Source organism: Bos mutus, chromosome X (genome assembly GCF_027580195.1).
Source record: "Bos mutus isolate GX-2022 chromosome X, NWIPB_WYAK_1.1, whole genome shotgun sequence".
In the NCBI taxonomy this organism is placed as follows: Eukaryota; Metazoa; Chordata; class Mammalia; order Artiodactyla; family Bovidae; genus Bos; species Bos mutus.
The window spans coordinates 90,606,353-90,628,761 of NC_091646.1; the positions used below are offsets into that span (position 1 = coordinate 90,606,353).

At 41.8% G+C, this 22,409-nt stretch overlaps 1 pseudogene; it reads right to left on the reverse strand.

Annotated features, from left to right (window-relative positions):
• Positions 1-2,393: 2,393 nt before the first annotated feature.
• LOC102268769 (small ribosomal subunit protein uS5-like) lies at positions 2,394-3,546 on the reverse strand (annotated as a pseudogene).
• Between the last annotated feature and the right edge of the window lie 18,863 nt (positions 3,547-22,409).

Here is a 22,409-nt window from a genome sequence, read left to right on the forward strand (position 1 = left end):
TTTGTTTGAGATGTTTGTTTTTTTGTTATTAAGTTGTATGAGCTATTTGTATATTTTGAAAATTAAGCCCATGTTGCTCGAATTGTTTGCAAATATTTTCTCCTAGTCTGTCGGTTGCCTTTTTGTTTTTCTTATGGTTTCCTTTGCTGTGCAAAAGCTGATGAGTTTATGTAGGTCCCATTTGTTTATTTTTGCTTTTATTTCTATTATCTTGGGAGGAGACTGACCTAAGAAAACATCACTACAATTTATGTCAGGGAATGTTTTACCCATGTGCTCTTATATGAGTTTTATGGTGTCGTGTCTTATGTTTAAATCTTTAAGCTGAAAGTTATCTGCATATAATGACAATTTTACTCTTCCCTTTCAATTTAGACAACTTTTATTTCTTTTTCTTATCTGATACTGTGTCTAGGACTTCCGATACTATGTTGAATAGGAGAGATGAGAGTGGACATCCTTGTCTTGTTCCAGAATTTAGCAGTAAGGCCTTTAGCTTTTAACTGTTGAGTATTATGTTGGCTGTAGGTTTGTCATAAACAGCTTTTATTATGTTGAAATATATTCCCTCTATTCCCACTTTAATGAGACTTTTTCTCATGAATGGGTGTTGAATTTTATCAAATGCTTTTTCTGCCTCATTGAGATGGTCATGTGGTTTTTGTCTTTCCTTCTGTTGATATGGTGTTTGACAAGATTGGGTTACATGTGTTGAAACATCCTTTTGACCCTGGGATGAATCCAACTTGATCATGGTGTATGATCTTTTCTGTATATTGTTGGATTTGATTTGCTAATATTTTGCTGAGAACTTTTGCATCTATATTTATCAAAGATATTGCCCTGTAGTTTTCTTTTTTGGTAGTGTCTGTCTAGTTTTGGTATCAGGGTGATGGTGGCTTCATAGAATAACTGGGAGTACTCTCTCCTCTTCAGTCTTTTGGAAGAATTTGAGAAGAATCAGTATAAGTTCCTCCTGTGTTTGGTAGAATTCCCTGATGAAGCCATCTATCTGGTCCTGGACTTTGTTTGCAGGGAGGTGTTTTTTTTTTTTTTTAATTAATACAAATTCTATTTCACGTCTAGGGATCTGTTCAAATTTATCTAATTCTTCTTGATTCATTTTTGGTGGGCTGTCAGTTTCTAGAAACTTGTCCATTTCTCTAGGTTGTTGAATTTGTTGGCATATAATTGTTCATTGTATTCTATTTTTTTAAAATGTCTGCAGTATCTGTTGTTATTTCTCCTCTTTTATTTCTTATTTTGTTTATTTGGTTCCTCTTTTCTACTTGGTGAGCCTGGCCAGAGATTTGTCAGTTTTGCTTACCCTTTCAAAAAATAGCTGTTAGTTTTATTGATGTTCTTTTTCTATTATTTTTGTAATTTCTATTTTATTTATTTTCTCTCTGCTCTTTATTATTTTCTTCCTTCTGCTGACTTTAGGTTTTGTTTGTTCTTTTTTTCCAATTCTTTTAGGTTGTAAGTAGGGAGTTTATCTGAGATTTTTCTTGTTCTTTGAGGAAGGCCTATATTGCTGTGAACCTCCCTCTTAAGACTGCTTTTGCTGCATCCCATGGATTTTGTATGATTCTGTTTTCATTGTCATTTGTTTCAAGATATAATTAAATTTTCTCTATGATTTCATTGTTGACCCATTGTTTTTTTAGAGCATGTTATTTAGTCTCAATGTAATCATTTTTTCCTTCTTTCTATGGTTGATTTCTACTTTCATACTGTTGTAGGAAGGGGGAGGCCCCCCTACAGGGCCCCAAAAGCAGGCTCTTGTCTAACATTCGGAAAAGAATTGTCCGAGAAGACACGTGCTGACAAAGCAAGAGATTTATTGGGAAAGGGCACCGGGGTGGAGAGCAGTAGGGTAAGGGAACCCAGGAGAACAGTTCTGCTGCGTGGCTTGCAATGTCGGGTTTTATGGTGATGGGATTAGTTTCCGGGTGGTCTTTGACCAATCATTCTAATTCAGAGTCTTTCCTGGTGGCGCATGCATCTCTCAGCCAAGATGGATGCTAGCGAGATGGATTCTGGAAAGTGGACGGACACGCGGTGTCTCCTTTAGACCTTTCCCGAACTCTTCCGGTTGGTGGTGGCTTATTAGTTCTGTATTCCTTATCAGGATCTCCTGTCATAAAACAACTCATGCAAGTGGTTACTATGGTGCCTGGCCAGGGTGGGTGGTTTCAATCAGTGTGCTTCCCCTAACAATACCACTGTGATCAGAAAAGATCCCTGAAATAATTTCTATTCTCTTAAATTTGTTGATGCTTGTTTTGTGTCCTACTATTCTAAAGAATGTTCCATGTGTAATTGTAAAGAATGTGTATTCTGGTATTTTTGTTTTTTTCTGGCTTCATTCACTTTATTTTTCTCATATAAAATTATGTGGTGGCTACAGCTAGAGCCTGGGTCCTCTGCATAGAGACTCTGGTGTGGGTCTTTACAAAATGGTCAGTGAATTCCTGATACGGAGACTTGGTGAACACTGTCTCTTTCCAGAGATCAGGGGTGAGATAACTGTAGGTCTTGGAAATGGCATCAAAAGTAGCCTTGGCGAAAATTCCAGGGTGGTGGTGCAGCCCCTGGCAGAGGTGTAACAATCATCAGTGCCAGCCATCATCAGGAGCTTCTTGGGCACAGGGGCTGAGATGATGCCAGTACCCCTGGGAGCAGGGATGAGGCACACCAGCACAGAGCCACACCGTCCAGTCACCTTGCAATGGACGGTGTGGGACTTGCCAATCTTATTTTCCTAGTACGCTCGTCACATGGGGATGATAGCTTGGCCAGGATGATGGTCCCAAGGATGGCAGTGGCTACTGCCTTAGAGCACTTGACATCCGAACCGACATGTCCGTTGTAATCCCTGATGGCAACAAATGCCTTGAACCTGGTCTGCTGACCAGCATGGTCTGTTTTTGCATGGGCTTAATCTGGAGAAGGCAATGGCACCCCACTCCAGTACTCTTGCCTGGAAAATCCCATGGACGGAGGAGCCTGGTGGGCTGCAGTCCATGGGGTTGCTAAGAGTCAGACACGACTGAGCGACTCCACTTTCACTTTTCACTTTCATGCATTGGAGAAGGAAATGGCAACCCACTCCAGTGTTCTTGCCTGGAGAATCCCAGGGACGGGGGAGCCTGGTGGGCTGCCGTCTATGGGGTCGCACAGAGTCGGACACGACTGAAGCGACTTAGCAGCAGCAGCAATCTTTAAAACCTCGTCCTTGAGGGACGCTCCCAGGAAAAAGTCAATGATGTCATATTCTTTGATGGGCAGAGAGAAGAGAGAAATTTCCTCCAGGGACTTGATCTTCATGTCCTTGACCAGGCAGCCCAGCTTGGTAACCGGGAGCCACACCTTGTCCTTGGCCTTGCCTCCGTGAGCTCTGTGGTCTCTGCCCTATCCCTGATCCCGGCTGTGACCCAAGCCCAGGACCCCCCTGCTGAAGCCACCTTGGAAGCCACCAGGGCCTCCCATTCCAGGGCCCCTGGGGCCTCTAGGCCTTCTCAAAGCACCAGCATCATCCGCCATTTGGTGTTCTTATGAAGAATCGTATTCTGGTATTTTGAGGCTGTAATGTCCTGAAAATATCAATTATGTCTCTCTATTTTATTGTGGAATTTAGGATCTCTGTTGCCTTACCGTTTTGTTTTGTTTTGGTCTGAAAGATCTGTCAATGATGTCAGTGGGGTGTTAATGTTTCTTAGTATTATTGTGTTCCTGTCAATTTCTCCCTTTATGTCTATTAGTAAGTTTTATGTATTTAGGTGTTCCTATATTGAGTTCTGGTAAAGACTGAGGGCACGAAGAGAGAGTGGTGACAGAGGATGAGATGGTTGTGTGGCATTACCGACTCAATGGACATGAGTTTGAGCAAACTCTGGGAGATAGTGAAGGACAGAGAAGCCTGGCATGCTGCAGTCCATGGGGTCAAAAAGAGTCGGACACGACTGAGCACACGACTGAGCGACTGAACAACAGCAACAACCAATACTCAGTGCGTATATGTTAATGAGTATAGCATTCTCTTCTTGTACTCATCTTTTATCATTGTATAGTGTTCTTCTTTATCCTTCTTTATGGCCTTTTTTAAAAGTCTGTTTTGTCTGATATGAGTATTGTTACCCCTACTTTCTTGTCATTTCCATTTTCGTGAGATAGCCTTTTTCATCGCCTCACTTTCAATCTATGTGTGCCCTTTGCCCTAAAATGGGTCTCTTGTAGGCAACATATTGTAGGCTCTTGTTTTCTTACCCAGTCTGCCACTCTGTGTCTTTTTTTAAATTATTTTTTCTTGGAGTATTGTTGTTTTACAGTGTTGTATTAGTTTCTGCTATGCAGCACAGTGAATCAGTTATATGTACACAGATGAAAGTTTGCTGCTATGAGCCATGAATGACACCAGGATTCGTGGCCTCTGGAGGAGAGGAATTCAATCCAGGGCCAGAGACAAGGCTTGATCGCTCAGAGCTTTTTGTATAATAAAGTTTTATTGAAGTATAAAAGAGATAGAGAAAGCTGACACAGACATCAAAAGGGGACAGAAAGAGTGCCTCCTTGCTAGTTTTTAGCAAGGAGTTATATACCCATTCAGTTCAGTTCAGTTCAGTCGCTCAGTCGTGTCCGACTCTTTCTGAACCCATGAATCACAGCACGCCAGGCCTCCCTGTCCGTCACCAACTCCTGGAGTTCACTCAGACTCACGTCCATCGAGTCAGTGATGCCATCCAGCCATCTCATCCTCTGTCGTCCCCTTCTCCTCCTGCCCCCAATCCCTCCCAGCATCAGAGTCTTTTCCAGTGAGTCAACTCTTCGCACGAGGTGGCCAAAGTACTGGAGCTTCAGCTTTAGCATCATTCCCTCCAAAGAACACCCAGGGCTGATCTCCTTCAGAATGGACTGGTTGGATCTCCTTGCAGTCCAAGGGACTCTCAAGAGTCTTCTCCAACACCACACTTCAAAAGCATCAATTCTTCAGCGCTCAGCTTTCTTCACAGTCCAACTCTCACATCCATACATGACCACTGGAAAAACCATAGCCTTGACTAGACGGACCTTTGTTGGCAAAGTAATGTCTCTGCTTTTCAATATGCTATCTAGGTTGGTCATAACTTTTCTTCCAAGGAGTAAGCGTCTTTTAATTTCATGGCTGCAGTCACCATCTGCAGTGATTTTGGAGCCCCCAAAAATAAAGTCTGACACTGTTTCCATCTATTTCCCATGAAGTGATGGGACCAGATGCCATGATCTTCATTTTCTGAATGTTGAGCTTTAAGCCAACTTTTTCACTCTCCTCTTTCACTTTCATCAAGAGGCTCTTTAGTTCTTCTTCACTTTCTGCCATAAGGGTGGTGTCATCTGCATATGTGAGGTTATTGAGATTTCTCCCGGCAGTCTTGATTCCAGCCTGTGTTTCTTCCAGTCCAGCATTTCTCATGATGTACTCTGCATATAAGTTAAATAAACAGTGTGACAATATACAGCCTTGACGAACTCCTTTTCCTATTTGGAACCAGTCTGTTGTTCCATGTCCAGTTCTAACTGTTGCTTCCTGACCTGCATATAGGTTTCTCAAGAGGCAGGTCAGGGGGTCTGGTATTCCCATCTCTCTCAGAATTTTCCACAGTTTATTGTGATCCACACAGTCAAAGGCTTTGGCATCGTCAGTAAAGCAGAAATAGATGTTTTTCTGGAACTCTCTTGCTTTTTCCGTGATCCAGCTATTAGCAAGCTGCTAATTAGAGAAAGGAAATGCCTCAAAACTGAGAGAGTTGCACCAGGCCCCTCACCCACAACATGCATCTTGAGATAGCATTGGCACAAGGTAAGTCATCCTGGCCATAAAACAATTGACATGAATCTTGAAGAAAGGCAGATTTCCAAGCAAATACATAGTTCATTAACATACCTTAAAGATATTTCCATAAGAAAAACACAATGGTTAGCTCAAGGTTTGAGATTAGTTAACCAGGTGTCGCCATGACAACATAGGATTAGAAGTGAAAAGAAAAAAAAAGTCTGCCATTTGCTGCTTGGGGACCTCTGGCCTCCCTACCGAGGCTATTAACACTCTCACATATATCCACTCATTTTTAGATTGCCTTCCCATTTGCACTGTATGTCTTGATTGGTGCATTTAGTTCATTGACATTTAAGGTAATTATTGATAGATAATGTATTTATTGCCATTAAAACCTTTTTTTCCAGTTGACCTTATATTTCTTCTTCCTTTCTTTTTGTTTTTCCTTTTGTGGTTTGATGGTCTTTTGTAGTTCTTTTTTGAGAATCTATTATGCTTGAGTTATCTTCTTTTTGGTTTTTGTGTATCTATCATGTTTTTGATTTGTTGTTGTTCAGTCGCTCAGTTGTGTCTGACTCTTTGTGACCCCATGGACGCCAGACTTCCCTGTTCTTCACCATCTGCTGCAGCTTGCTCAAACTTTATGTCCATAGAGTTGGTGATGCCATCCAACCGTCTCATCCTCTGTCATCTCCTCCTCCTCCTGCCTTCAATTTTTCCCAGCATCAGGGTCTTTTGTAATGAGTCGGCTCTTCATATCAGGTGGCCAAGGTGTTGGAGCTTTACCATCAGTCCTTCCAATGAATATTCAGGATAGATTTCATTTAGGATTGACTGGTTTGATCTCCTTGCAATCCAAGAGACTCTCAAGAGTCTTCTCCAATACCACACTTCAAAAGCATCAGTTCTTCAGCACTCAGCCTTCTTTATGATCCAACTTTCATATCCATACATGACTACTAGAAAAACCATTCAGTTCAGTTCAGTCACTCAGTCATGTCCGACTCTTTGCGACCCCATGAATCGCAGCACGCCAGGCCTCCCTGTCCATCACCAACTCCCGGAGTTCACTCAGACTCACGTCCATCGAGTTAGTGATGCCATCCAGCCATCTCATCTTCTGTCATCCCCTTCTCCTCCTGCCCCCAATCCCTCCCAGCATCAGAGTCTTTTCCAGTGAGTCAACTCTTCGCATGAGGTGGCCAAAGTATTGGAGTTTCAGCTTTAGCATCACTCCTTGAAAGAAATCCCAGGGCTGATCTCCTTCAGAATGGACTGGTTGGATCTCCTTGCAGTCCAAGGGACTCTCAAGAGTCTTCTCCAACACCACACTTCAAAAGCATCAATTCTTCAGCACTCAGCCTTCTTCACAGTCCAACTCTCACATCCATACATGACTACTGGAAAAACCATAGCCTTGACTAGACAGACCTTTGTTGGCAAAGTAATGTCTCTGCTTTTCAATATGCTATCTAGGTTGGTCATAGCTTTTCTTTCAAGGAGCAAGCATCTTTTAATTTCATGGCTGCAGTCACCATCTGCAGTGATTTTGGAGCCCAGAAAAATAAAATCTGTCACTGTTTTGTTTCCTATCTATTTGAAATGAAGTGATGGGACCAGATGCCATGATCTTAGTTTTTTGAATATTGAGTTTTAAGCCAGCTTTTTCACTCTCCTCTTTCACCTTCATCAAGAGGCTCCTTAGTTCCTCTCCAATTTCTGCCATGAGTGTGGTGTCATCTGCATATCTGAGGTTATTGATATTTCTCCTGGCAATCTTGATTCCATCTTGTGCTTCATCCAGCCCCACATTTCCCATGATGTATTCTGCATATAGGTTAAATAAGCAGGGTGACAATATACAGCCTTGACATACTCCTTTCCCAGTTTGGAACCAGTCTGTTGTTCCATGTCCAGTTCTAACTGTTGCTTCTTGAACTGCATACAGTTTTCTCAGGAGGCTGGTAATGTTAGGGGATTGAAACCGCCCACCCTGGCCAGGCACCATAGTAACCATCTGCATGAGATGTTTTAGCACAGGAGGTCCTGGTAAGGAACAGGGAACTAATAAGTCTCTACCAACTGGAACAGTTCGGGAAAGGTCAAAAGGAGAAACCACATGTCCTACCACCTCCCAGCATCCTTCTCTCTGGCATCCATCTTGGCTGAACAAGGCGTGCACCACCGTGAAGGACTCTGAGTCAGAATGACTGGCTAAAGACAACCCAGGAACTAATCCCATCCCCATAAAACCCGAAACTGCGAGCCACATGGCAGAGCAGTTCTCCTGGGTTCCCTTACCCTACTGCTCTCCACCCGGGTGCCCTTTCCCAATAAAATCTCTTGCTTTGTCAGCACGTGTGTCTCCTCAAACAATTCATTTCCAAGTGTTATACAAGAGCCCAGTTTCGGGCCCTGGAAGAGGTCCCCCTTCCTGCAACAGTAAGGTGGTCTGGTATTACTATCTCTTTAAGAATTTTCCATAGTTTGTTGTGATCCACACAGTCATAGGCTTTAACATAGTCAGTGAAGCAGAAGTAGATGTTTTTTCTGAAATTCTCATTTTTTTTCTATGATCCAACGGATGTTGCCAATTTGATCTCTGGTTCCTCTGCCTTTTCTAAACCCACCTTGTGCGTCTGGGATTTCTTGGTTCACGTACTGTTGAAGCCTAGCCTGAAGAATTTTGAGCCTAGCTTGGAGAATTTTGATTTGTGGTTACCCTGATTTTCAAGTATGTTAACCCAGTACTGTGTCTACATGCTTTAGACCGGTAGTCATATAGGCTGAAGCACATTCTTTAGAAAAAACTACAGAACTTGCCTGGTTAAGAATCTGTCTACCAATGCAGGGAACATGGATTCGATCCCTGGTCTGGGAAGATCCCACATGCGGAGGAGCAACAAAGCCAGCGTGCCACAACTACTGAAAGCCTGTGCTCTGCAACGAGAGAAGGCACTGAATGGGGATCCTGTGCAGTGTAACTAGAGAAAGCCTGCGAACAGCAGCAGAGACCCAGTGCAGCCAAATGAATTACGTACAAAAAAAATCTACAATTTTTTATTCCGCTTCCCCACATTTTATGATTTTGATGTCCTCTTTTACATCTTCATGTTCATCTTTTTGCTGTTCTTTGGAGTTATAATTGAATTCACAAAATCTTGGTTAGTGGAAACACTGAGTCCTAACCACTGGACCACCAGGGAATTCCCTGTACTCACTTATTTAAGTGATTTACTTTCCAATTGTTATTTTCTCTTACAGATTCTTGCTGCTTTTCTGTTTCGAGTAGACCTTTCAATATTTCTTTTAGGATTGGTTTAGTATTGCTGCAGTCTTTTAGTTTTTATTTCTCTGAGAAATTCTTTGTCTCTCCTTCCATTTTAAATGATTATCTTGCTGAGTAGAGTATCCTAGGTTGCAGGTTTTTCCCTTTCAGGATTTTGACTATTTCTTGCCACTCTTTTTTGGCTTGCCACTTTTTTGTAGAGAAATCAGCTGATAGCCTTATGGGGGTTCCCTTGTAACTAACTTTGTTTTTTTCTTACTGACTTTAGAATCCTCTCTTTAACTTTTGCCATTTTAATTACATCTTAGTGTAGGTCTGTTTGGGTTCATCTTGTTTGGGATCCTCTGTACTTCCTGTACCTGGGTGTCTATTTTCTTCTTTAGGAAATTTTCCACCATAATTTCTTCATATACATTTTTGATCCCTATTTCTCTTTCTTCTCCTTCTGGGAACCCTGTTATGAGTGGGTAGGCTCACTTTATATAATCTGATAGGTCTCATATACATTGCTTTCATTTTTCTGTCCACTGTTCTGCTTGGGCAGTTTCTAGTATTCTATCTTCCAGATCATTTATTATTTTTCTGCATTATTAAAGTTGCTATTTATTGCCTTTAGCTCAGCTTTCATCTTAACACATGAGTTTTCTAATTTTTTTTTTAAACGTTCTCCTTTTATTTATTTTTGCTTTCAGCCGTGGCTCGTAGCATGTGGGATCTTAGTTCCCCAACTGAGGATCGAACCTGTGCCCCCTCCAGTAGAAGCACAGAGTCTTAACCACTGGACTGCCGGGCAAGTCCTGAGTTTTCTGATTTTAATCGTCTCCTCTTTATACTTTCTAATTCCTGGTTATAGTGATCCGTACTTCTATTGATAGCCTTTTGTAATTCCTTCAGTATTTTTGTAACTTCTTTTTTGAACTGAAGATCTAGTAGACTGGAGAGGTTGGTTTCATTGTTTGTTCTTTCAGGGGATTTTTCTTACTCTTAATTGGGAGTGAGTGCTTCCTCTGCTTCTTGATTTTACTTATATTTGTCTGACTATGAATATAGGAGAAACAGTTATTTAGTGTCTTCTTGGAGGTGTTTGTCAACCTTGTGCTATACCAGTTAGAGAATGAAACACACATACACACAAAGCCACCTCATCATATAAGGATGGAGATTTAAATTTCAAAGATCCATCTATATAAAATAGATAACTGACAAGGACCTACTCTGTAACACAGGGGACTATACTCAATATTTTGTAATAACCTATAATGGAAGAGAATGTAAAATATATATATTTCAATAAAAATTTAAATAATACTAAGAAAAGATCCAAAGATCCTATAATCTTATAGGGCAGTCTTTTATTTTTCATTTACTTATTTTTATAATTTTATTTATTTATTTTTGGCTGTGCTGGGTCTTTGTTGCTACAGAGGCTCTTCTCTGGTAGCAGTGCACAGCTTCTCATTTTGGTGGCTTCTCTTGTTACAGAGCACAGGCCCTAGAATGCACGGGCTTCCGTACTTGTGGTGCACGGATTTAGTTGCCTCATGGCATGTGGGATCTTCCAGACCAGGGATCGAACCTGAGTCTCCTATATGGACAGGCAGATTCTTTACCACTGAGCCACCGGGGAAGCTTATAAGGCAGTCTTTTAAATGAGACATCCAATGTTATGAAAATCTTACTATGTTGTACCTATTTCTCTCATTTTTCCTTAATTTGACCAGACAAATGTTCAGAATATGAGATTTGGGGACCAGTCCAGGGTTTAGGGCTTCCCTGGTAGCTCAGATGGTAAAGAATCCACCTGCAGTGCGGGAGACCTGGGTTCAGTCCCTGGGTGGGGAAGACCCCCTGGAGAGGGAAATGACAACCCACTCCAGTATTCTTGTCTGGAGAATTTCATGGACACAGGAGCCTGGCAGGCTGTAGTCCATGGAGTCGCAAAGAGTTGGACACAACTGAGCGACTAAACATTTTCACTAGGGTTTAGAAACTTATTCACTGCTCCCCTACCAGGGCCCCTGGAATCTTCTAATCTGGTTGTCTTGTTTCCTTCTTCAATTAGTATTCCCAATTTGGTTTTTAAGCTTATTTATTTATTTATTTTCATTTTATTGCCCTGGAGGAGGGCACGGCAACCCACTCCAATGTTCTTGCTTGGGAAATCCCATGGACAGAGGAGCCTGGTGGGTTACAGTCCGTGGGTTTGCAAAGAGCCGGACACGACTGAAGTCTATCAGTCCATGGGATTGCAGAGTCAGACATGATTTAGCGACTGAACAACAACTTCATATATATGAAGTTCATTTATAAACATTTATATGATTAAAAAATCATATATAAACTTCATTTATATATATGTTTCCCGGGTGGCGCTAGTGGTAAAGAACTCGCCTGCCAATGCAGATGCAGATGAGAGTTTGATTCCTGGGTCAGGAAGATCCCCTGGAGGGAGGGCACGGCAACCCACTCCAGTATTCTTGCTTGGAAAATCTCATGGACAGAGGAGCCTGGTGGGCTACAGTCCATGGGCTTGCAAAGAGCCGGCCATGACTGAAGCGACTGAGCACAGCACAGCACGTAGTTTTATAATGTTGTGTTGGTTTCAGGTATATAGTGAAATGGTTCAGTTGTACATATATACAATATATATATGTATTCTTTTTCAGATTCTTTTCCCATATAGGTTATTATAGAATATTGAGTAGAGTTCCTTGTGCTCTGTAGTAGGTCCTTGTTGGTTATCTGTTTTATATATAGTAGTGTGTATATGTTAATCCCAGTCTCCTAATTGATGCCATGTTTCCCCTTTGGTTAACCATAAACTTATTTTTGAAGTCTGTAAGTCTGTTTCTGTTTTGTAAATAAGTTCATTTGTATCTTTTTTCTTAGATTCCATGTAAGTGATACTATTTTTGTCTTTATCTGACTGACTTAGTATGAGAGTCTCTAGGTCCATCCATGTTGCTGCAAGTTGGCATCAGTTTGTTCATTTTTTTGTAGCTGAGTAATATTCTATTGTATATATGTACTATGTCTTTTTTTGTGGGGAGGGCTGCTCCCTCAGCAGTGAGAATGTGTTGTCCTAACCACTTGACCGCCAGGGAATTCCCTGTACCGTGTCTTTTTTTTTTAAATCAATTCCTATGTTGATGGATAGTCAAGTTGCTTCCATATCTTGACATTTATTGTAAATAGTGCTGTTATGAACATTGGGGTGCATGTATCTTTTCAGATTAGTTTTTTCTAGATATTTACCCAGGTGTGTGATTGCTGGATCATATGGTAGTTCTTTTTTTTTTATTTTTTAAAAATTTTATTAATTTTTTTCTTTTGCTGTGCTTGATCCTCATTGCTGTGCAGGCTTTTCTCTAGTCACAGTGAGCTGGGGTTACTCTCTAGTTGCAGTACACAGACTTTTCATTGCCATGGCTTCTCTTGTTGCTGAGCACAGGCACTAGGGTGTGAGGTCTTCAGTACTTGTGGCACAAGGGTTCAGTAATTGTGGTTCTTGGGCTCTAGAGCACAGGCTCCATAGCTGTGGTGCATGGGCTTAGTTGCTTCTTGGTATGTGGTGTCTTCCCAGATCAGGGATCAAACCTGTGTCTCCTGCATTGGCAGGAGGACTCTGTACCACTGAGCCACCAGGGATGGCGCCGGTAGTTCTCGTTTTAGTTTTTAAAGGAACCTCCATGGTGTTCTGTATAGTAGCTTTGCCAATTTACATTCCCACCAACAGTGTTGGAGACTTCCCTTTTCTCCACACCCTCTCCAGCATTTATTGTTTGTAGATTTTTAAAGGATTGTCATTCTGACTGGTTTGAGGTGATACCCCATTACAGTTTTGATTCACGTTTCTCCAATAATTAGTGATGTTAAGCATCTTTTCGTGTGTATATTGGCCATCTCTATGTCTTCTTTGGAGAAATGTCTATTTAGATTGCCCACTTTTGGGGTTTTTTTTTTATATAGAGTTGCATGTTGCTATTTGTCTATATTGGAGATTAATCCCTTGTCAGTTGCTTCATTTACAAATATTTTTCTCTCATTTTGTGGGTTGTATTTTAATTTTTTAAGATTTTCTTTGTTGTGCAAAAGCTTTTAAGTTTAATTAGGTCCCATTTGTTTATTTTCATTACTCTTAGAGGTGGATTCAAAAAGATGTTCCTGTGATTTATGTCACAAAGTGTTGTGCCTGTGTTTGCTTCTAAGAGTTTTATAGTATCTGGTCTTACATTTAGGCCTTTAATCCATTTTGACTTTAGTTTTATATATGGTGTTAGCGAATGTTCTAATTTCATTTTTTTACATGTAACTGTCTAGTTTTTCTAGCACCATTTATTGAAGAGACTGTCTTTCCTCCTTTGTATGTTCTTGCCTCCTTTGTCATAGACTGACCATGGGTTCATGGGTGTATTTCTGGGCTTTCTATCCTGCTCTGTTGATCTATATTTCTGCTTTTGTTTCAGTACCATACTCTTTTGATTACTGTAGCTTTGTAATATAGCCTGAAGTCAAGGAGCCTGATTCCTCCAGCTCCATTTTTCTTTCTTAGGATTCTTCAGCTATTCAAGGTCTTTTGTGTTTCCATACAAATTAAAAAATGTTTTGTTCTCAGTTAAGTTCAGTCACTCAGTTGTGTCCGACTCTCTGCGACCTCATGAACCACAGCATGCCAAGCCTCCCTGTCCATCACCAACTCCTGGAGTCCACCCAAACCCATGTCCATTGAGTCGGTGATGCCATCCTCTGTCGTCCCCTTCTCCTCCTGCCCTCAATCTTTCCCAGCATCAGTGTCTTTTCAAATGAGTCAGCTCTTTGCATCAGGTGGCCAAAGTATTGGAGTTTCAGCTTCAACATCCATCCTACCAATGAACACCCAGGACTGATCTCCTTTAGGATGGACTGGATGGATCTCCTTGCAGTCCAGGGGACTCTCAAGAGTCTTCTCCAACACCACAGTTCAAAAGCATCAATTCTTCAGCACTCAGCTTTCTTTATAGTTCAACTTTCACATCCATACATGACCACTGGAAAAACCATAGCCTTGACTAGATGGGACCTTTGTTGACAAGGTAATGTCTGCTGTTTAATATGCTGTCTAGGTTGGTCATAACTGTCCTTCCAAGGAGTAAGCGTCTTTTCATTTCATGGCTGCAGTCACCATCTGCAGTGATTTTGGAGCCCAGAAAAATAAAGTCAGCTACTGTTTCCCCATCTATTTGCCATGAAGTGATGGGACCAGATACCATGATCTTAGTTTTGTTCTAGTTCTGTGAAAAATGCCATTGGTAATTTGATAGAGATTGCATTGAATCTGTACATTGCCTTGGTATTTCCAGTTTACTCTTTTTTTCAAATTGAAGTATGGATGATTTCTAGTTTGCTTAAACTGTATTGAGGAATAATTGCCAAATATAATTGTATGTATTTAAAGTGTACAACGGGGGACTTTCCTGGCAGTCCAGTGGTTAGGACTCTGCACTTCCACTGCAGGAGGCATATGTTCCATTCCTTGGTCTAGGAACTAAGATCCTGCAAGCCATGCGATGCAGCCAAAAGTTAAAAATAGAATAAAGTGTACAATGTGATTTATTGACATGCATACACATAGAATGATTACCAAGATCAAGATAATTAACACACCCATCACCTGACATAGTTAACATAGTTAACTCTGTGTGTGTGTGTGTGGAGAGAATGCTTACGATCTATTCTTGCCAACTTTCAAGTATCAAATACCTTTTTATTAACTACCGTCAGCATGCTATTCATTACAGCCTCAGAACTTATTCTTCTTGTAGATGCAAATTTGTACCCTTTGACCTATAGCACCCCATGCTAATTAGAAAGCATACTGCTCAAATCAGAACCTCTGATAGCTTCTAGAAGTGTATTAGTGGTGAGCAACCTTTATCCGCTCCCCCCAACCTCCCGCAGCCTTCCTCAAGAGACAATTTCAGGGAAAGAAAATGATGCTTATAGGCTGCCTGTATTTGCATTGCAAATGAAAATAGCTTTGAATCCTGTGGGGGAAATATGTATTTTCTTCCAGGGGAGCTTGCCTGTGCAATCAAGTAGATTTATTCTAATGAGCAACCGATGCCATTTGCCAGTTACTAAAATGTTAATATCGGCAGAATTGAAAACTAGTCACATAGAGGCAGTTTTCTAATTTTTAATCCTAAAATTAGTTGACAGGCTGAAGGTGGAGATAAATAGAAGAGCATAAAACCATTTATTACAAGCAGTAGGCTTCATCTCGCTCTCTTTGATACATCAGTTAGACTTGTTTTGATGCACTACAGGAAACCAGCTTATTAAGAATTCTGCTTGTTGGTAATACATTGCAAACTGTACATTTCAGTCAGAACTCAAATGGTTTCCAAGGTGCAGTCATAAAGGCCAGTGCTCAAAATAGCTGCTGCCCCCAGGGAGTGAGGGCTTCCTAAGAGGCCCTTAAGGGAGCCCAGAGCGAATTTACTGGAATCGCTGGTAAATTGGAGGCTTTAAATCGCTGGTAAATTTGGAGGCTTTAAAAAAATATTACAAATGTAAGTCCTTATGTGTTACCAGGCAGATCTTGACACACAGGTCCTAACTCAAAGTACTATGTGATTGACACTTGTATTTACTAAATCATTCGCATCCTAGTTGATTAGAACTATGATAACAAAGAATTTGATTCCTTTGATGCTGAGGCCGCTGAGTTAACATCTGGAGTTGAAGTGCCCAGATTGGAACCCCTGAGAAAGCACTGTTATCTATTTAGCCATCACTCTGTTCTGGCCACTAGTGCAGAGAGACTTACAGAAAGGACCGGGGGGGTAAGGTGGTTAGCAAGATGGCACATACGGGTACTTATTAATGATACAGCAAAGGAGGAACAGACATAGGGTACAAAACTTGGAGAAATCTCACGATCTGGGAGACGCTTCAAAATTCACTTCCTCATGTTGTTGTTTTAGGCGAGAATGTTCCTTACCATAGCAAGACTAAATATATTGTCTGCCAGGCCTTAATTCTCAAATTGGTTTTCATTGTTAAAAAATGACGTAGAAAATGCTGAGTGGCATTCTCTCCGAAGTCTGCGGCATTGCAGAGCCCGTTTATTAGAAGCCGTGAAAGCTACAGAAGTTCTCGTCTTATTTTCTGCATTTCTAGTTTTATGCAATTTCATTCGATTTTTCTGCTTTGGTAATAAATTTAGAAAGGAGAAGGAAAAGAACACAGTTACAAATACAATACTTACGGACTTTCCTGGTGGTCCGCTGGTTAGGAATCTGCCTGCCAATGCAGGCGACACAGGTTCGGTCATTGGTCTGATCCCACATGCCACGGAGCAACTAAGCCCATGCGCTACAACTACTGAAGCTCAGTGCCCTAGAGGCTGTGTTCCACAGCCAGAGAAGGCTGCATGCTGCAGCTAGAGAGTGGTCCCCACTCACAGCAACAAAGACCCAGCACAGGCAAAAATAAAAATATTAAAAATAGATACATAACACTTCTTACCATTTGAAAGTGGAAGTCACTCAGTCGTGTCTGATTCTTTGTGACCCCATGGGCTGTACAGTCCATGGAATTCTCCAGGCCAGAATACTGGAGTGGGTAGCTGTTCTCTTCTACAGGGATTTTCCCTGTATTTTCCAGGGATGGAACCTAGGTCTCCCTCATTGCAGGCAGATTCAGTTACAATGTGCTCGCTAATAATTAATAGTAACTTTAATCCCTGCAGTACAGCTTTTCTAATTGAAATACATTTGATGGGTAACATTATGCAAATTTAAAACAATTTTTTCCTTTGTTTCCTTTGAAGATAGTGTGACTTGTTTCTGGACAAAAACATCTTCAATATTCTCTCCTCTGGGAATGTAACATTAATCACGGGGTGGGGGGTAGAATTGATCAACAAATAGTATCAGGCACAGTCAGGAAGAGGAGAAGGGGCGACAGCAGATGAGATGGTTGGATGGCATCATTGACTCAACGGACATGAGTTTGAGCAAACTCAGGGAGAGACCGAAGGACAGGAAAGCCCGACGTGCTGCAGTCCATGGGGTCGCAAAGAGTTGGACGCGACTTGGTGACTGAACAATAACAACAGGAAATGCTAGCTATCTCTTCAAAGAGATAAAACCATGTATTTTGGTCCCCAGTCCCACAGATGAAACATTTCATTATTAAATGCTGATGGAGTCCAGTCAAGTCACCACGCAGGAGCCCCAGCCATCAGCACCATCCATAACTGTGGGGTAGTTTTACAAAGCTACCTCCTGTTTGCTTTATTCATTTGACCAATAGTTTAATACAAAGAAAACAATTTCTCATTTTTCTCTGAGCAACCCCAGAAAAAGTCATTTAAGCTTTTTGAGCTGAAATTTCTTCCTGTGCATGATAACTCATATGATGCTGAGGATTAGGGCTGTCCTGCTTTCTGAGAATGAAATAATCCAATCTTTTCATGTTGTCCTATTCTGTAGGAAAAAGCAAATAAATATTATGTGATCTCGTGATATCACTTAGCAAATCAATAAGGAAAAATCCCCACTGGGTTTTTCCAAAGTGAACACAGAGGAAAGCTAACCGCTATTGGTCATTTATGAATATCGTCCCCCAAGCATTACCAGGAATCACTTGAACTACATGGGCCAATGTTCCAGAAGATCCTTTGTGCTAATTTCGGCAACAAAGCCAAATATAAACAGAAAAGTACCCCCTCAACGTTGCCACACCCCTACATTTTCTTGCTTTTCTTTCAAAAGGAGGGGCGCCTGAGCAACACCAGAGCACACTACATTTCTTTCTCTGAAGCAAATCACACGTTTCCAAAACATCTTGGCTAAAAATAAATTAAGTTGTGTTTCTTTCCGAGATGGAAATTGCTTTTGGCTGCTCACCCAGCCATACTTTTCTGCTAAACTCTGGGCTTTGTTTTTGATTTTCATGAAAGCAGGTTTATAAACACCAGAGGCAAAATGCAGCAACTAGAACAGATGGTTAAAGTGCTACTTCATTTGTCATTATCGGTTTGGGGAATACTGCAGAGTCGGGCTGCTGGGCTTACAGGCGTTCAGCTAGAGGAATTGTCTTGGGCAGAATCAAAGCCCCTTGTTGCAAAGCTGGGGCTCAGTGTTTTCCTTTCCTGAAAGGAACAGGTGACAAACCATTCTCGCCCATGGGGCTTTTCCCCCAGGTGAAGAAAAATGAGGTGGCTAGAAATCTTGTCTTTTCAAATGGGGGAAGGCAATGTTGATGAAAATAATCAATAAACAGTCTATAATGGGAATAGGAAAGAGTTTTATTTGAGCCAAACTGAAGATTATAGTGTGAGAGACAGCCTCTCAGATGACTCTGAGAAAGTGCTCTAGAGAAGCTTGGTTTTCAGCGCAGTTATATTAATATAGCTCATCAGAACGAAGAACATTAAACAAGTCAGGGATACATTCCTGCAGGGTCTGAAAAAACAGATCAGCACATACAGAGCGAGTCAGTATGGCCTTGGCATCTGAGAAGGGAGTCTTATTGAAGGAGCACCACCATCGGTGTCCCAGGAAGGGGAGCATTTGATCTTTATATTATTATTTTTATCTTACTTAATTTTTACTTTTTGTCTGCCACACAGCATGTGGGATCTTGGTTCCCCTACCAGGGATCGAACCCGGGCCCCCTGCATTGGAAGCATGGAGTCTTAACCATTGGACATCCCAGGAAGTCCATAATCTTTATTTTTTAACATGAACTTTCTTACTTCTGGTCAATGCACCCTTTTCTTCAATAATTAAAGCAGATATACAATATGTGTTTCATAGGCCACACACAGGCTGTTTAGTTAGCATGAAATTCGAGTTAGATTATGTCTAAGCCAGAATGACTAGATTATGTCTAAGCCAGAGTGACTTCTCCATACCTCAATACCTGAAACCCTCTTCCATCAGCAGTCATGTCATATCCCACGGCCTTACAGTTGGTGGGGAAAACCATTTCTAACCCAGAATCCCTTCGCCACTTTTGACCTTTGACACCTTTGCCTACAAGATACTACACTACGGTTGTTTTGTTCACACGCTGCATTGTCAACGTTCCTGAATTTACTAAATCCGTTTTTTTTTCCTTGGGGTTCTTTAGGGAAGATTCTCCCTGCTCCTTCTCTAGAGAAACCCAGTGAGGTGCCCGGGGGTGAGTTGCTGTGGCTCCTGCACGGGCCGCCTGGCAGCAGACTGGGCACCACCACAAACAGTGCCCGAGGGACACTCGCTGAGTCCAGACCACGATGGCTTCCAAAATGGAGGAGGGGGACGGGGCTGAGGATGGGGTGGGGGGACTCGGGGGCTTTATTGGAACACTTGATGTTTTTAATGAAAATAATACTTGAAGCAAATATGCCAGTAATAGGTACCTGGGTGTGTGTCTACTTGTCTATAGTTTTAAAGTTTGGCAACCTCCCTCCTTTTTTTTTTTTTTTTAAAGACCAACAGTGCACTCTGGAAATGGTTTTCAAACCTGACTGCAGTTATATGTGGAACTTTAAAAAATGTTTCAGATTCCTGGGCCTGCTATGCCTATACTCAGTTTTCAGGGTGGGACCCAGAAATGAGGGTCCTTTAAAAAGCTCCCCAGATGTTTCTCATTCAGCCAGTCCAGTGTTGGCCCTTAGACCAGCTTTGAAGCACCACTACCTTGCAAAGGTCATTCAGTTGATACTTATAAGTATTATAATACTTACATGCATGTGTTAGGTCTTTTCAGCTGTGTCCAACTCTATGTGACCCTATGGACTGCAGCCCACCAGGCCCCTCTGTTCATAGGATTCTCCAGGCAAGAATACTGGAGTGGGTTTGCTTGCCCTCCTCCAGGGGATCTTCCTGACCCAGGGATCAAACGTGCATCTCTTAGTCTCCTGCACTGGCAGGAAGGTTCTTTACCGCTAGCGCCGCCTGGGAAACCCACAGTACTTATAATCCTATGTATAACCCCAAATTGTGTTAACTTACGCTACGGGGTGGTTGTTTTTTAGTGTGTATCTATCATTGGGTCCTTTTAATCTAACTGTAATAACCTAAATTGTTGGTCTTGCTGGAGTAACAAAAGGGTCTCTTTTTAGTCTCTTTGTGAAAACTAGGTCAAAACTCATTTGACGACACATAGATCCTTGTGCAGTTTTAAAGCCAAACTTTTAAACTTTAATAGGTTAGATTTTAGATTACAACACGGTCTATAAATGGCCTTTCAATATACATGAAATTTCCTTTTCAATCTGGAACTTTAATTCTGCCAGGTTTAGGGCAGTTCAGCTTGACAATAGCATCTTTCCCCCAGTATGATTGGATATTATAGAATTGTATACAACATTTCTTTTGCTTGTCCTCGTGTTTAGCTTTAAGTTTCTTTTCCCAGGCTCACTCAGAAATTTTTTAGTTTTATTAATTAATTTTTATTTATTTATTTTTTGGCTGCAGATAGTGAGACCTTAGTTCCCTGACTAGGGATTGAACCCAGGCCTTCAGTCATAGAAGCATGGAATTCTGACCACTGGACTACTAGGGAATTCTGCCATGTTCACTCAAAATGATTGTTTTAAAGGTAATGAGTTTAAGTCCACATATGTGGACTCACATTTACATGTGCACAAAGTCACTTGTTGACACTTTTGCCCCAGTGGCACACGTGACATCCCTCCCTTTTGCTCAGTCTGTGCTCAGCGGCTCAGTCTTGTCCGACTTTTGTGACCCTGTGGACTGTAGCCCGCCAGGCTCCTCTGTCCAGGGGGATTCTCCAGGCAAGAATACTGGAGTGGGTTGCCATTTCCTCTTCTAGGGGATCTTCCCAACCCAAGGATCGAACCCAAGTCTCTTGCGTCTCCTGCATTGGCAGGCAGATTCTCCACCACTACGCCACCTTCACCACTATCCCCATCCTCCATGAGCAACAAAACAAGGAAGTGCAATTCAATAGCGCTCTCTGCTATTTGGCAGCAGCTTGGTCGAGGTGGCTAAACCTAATAAATCAAAACCAGGACAATTCTATAACTATGTGTGGCTTGCTAGCAAGCATATTTTATGGTTTGTTTTCTTCACAACAGCTAAGACTAGGCTGGGTTTTTCTCTTTTCTTTAAAAAATTTAAGATTGATCCTCTAACAGGTGAGAAGCACTTCCATGTTTGAAGGGCCTCCAGCCCTGGCTGTCCAGAATGTGTTTGGGACTGTGAGTGTGAGGCTGGCCCGCTTTGGGCTGGGCGGGTTCTTAGCCCAACCTTGCAGGGATCATCATGTATTTCTTCGGCACCTGTCATGATCGTGTCCTACATCCATATTCCTGGGATACCTGTCATGTGTCCAACAACATCTTACATACATTTCAGTAGGTAGCAAAAACTGAGAAGATTCCCTTCTTCTCAGTGTAAAATTCTCCTATTCTCTGACTTGTTTGCAACTTCACTGGTGTGGACAGGCTTATTATAAGAGCAGAACTGGAGACCTAGTGACCAGCTGTGCTCATGTGAGGTGTCCCTGCTCGTTTTGTCTGGCTCCAGACCTTTCCTAGGGGCCACTGCAGCCCTTGCTGGTTCCTTGATTTCATAACATTGGAAAAAGGGAAGCAAGTTCAAGTCTACAGGAACATTAGAACAGCAGAGAGTTTTTGTTTGTTGGACTGTACCATGTGGCATGTGGGATCTTAGTTCCCCTGCAGTAGAAGTGCAGTCTTAATCATTGGACCATCAGGGAAGTCCCTTGATCATTTTCAGTGCAAACTACTTCAAGCAAATACAAAGAAATAAGGGCTTCCCAGGTGGCGCTAGTGGTAAGGAACCTGCCTGCCAATGCAGGAGATGTAAGAGATGTGGGTTTGATCCCTGGGTTGGGAAGAGCCCCTGGAGGAGGGCATGGCAGCCCACTCCAGTTTTCTTGCCTGGAGAATCACCATGGATGGGGGCCTGGCGGGCTACAGTCCATGGGGTCACAAAGAGTCAAACAGGACTGAAGTGACTTAGCAGGCAGTCACAAAGAAAGTGGCCAGAGTTGGACAACATAATATTCCTTAAATGTGTATACGTTCAAAATCTGAATATTAAAGGAAAAGTAAATATGAACAAGCAACTCAAAAGCCAACAATGTAAACAAACCACTTTGGGCTGTGTCCACCTATCCAGGTAACCAAGCTCAACGTAGGATTTTATTTACAGGAATCCTAAACTTAGTTTTTCGATTTTAATGCAAAACTGAAAGGTTTGACTGGTTGCCTTTCTTTAAACTTGAAGGTTGCAATGACTATAAAGAAAGCTGGCTTTTCTTATAAAAGGCACAAGCAAG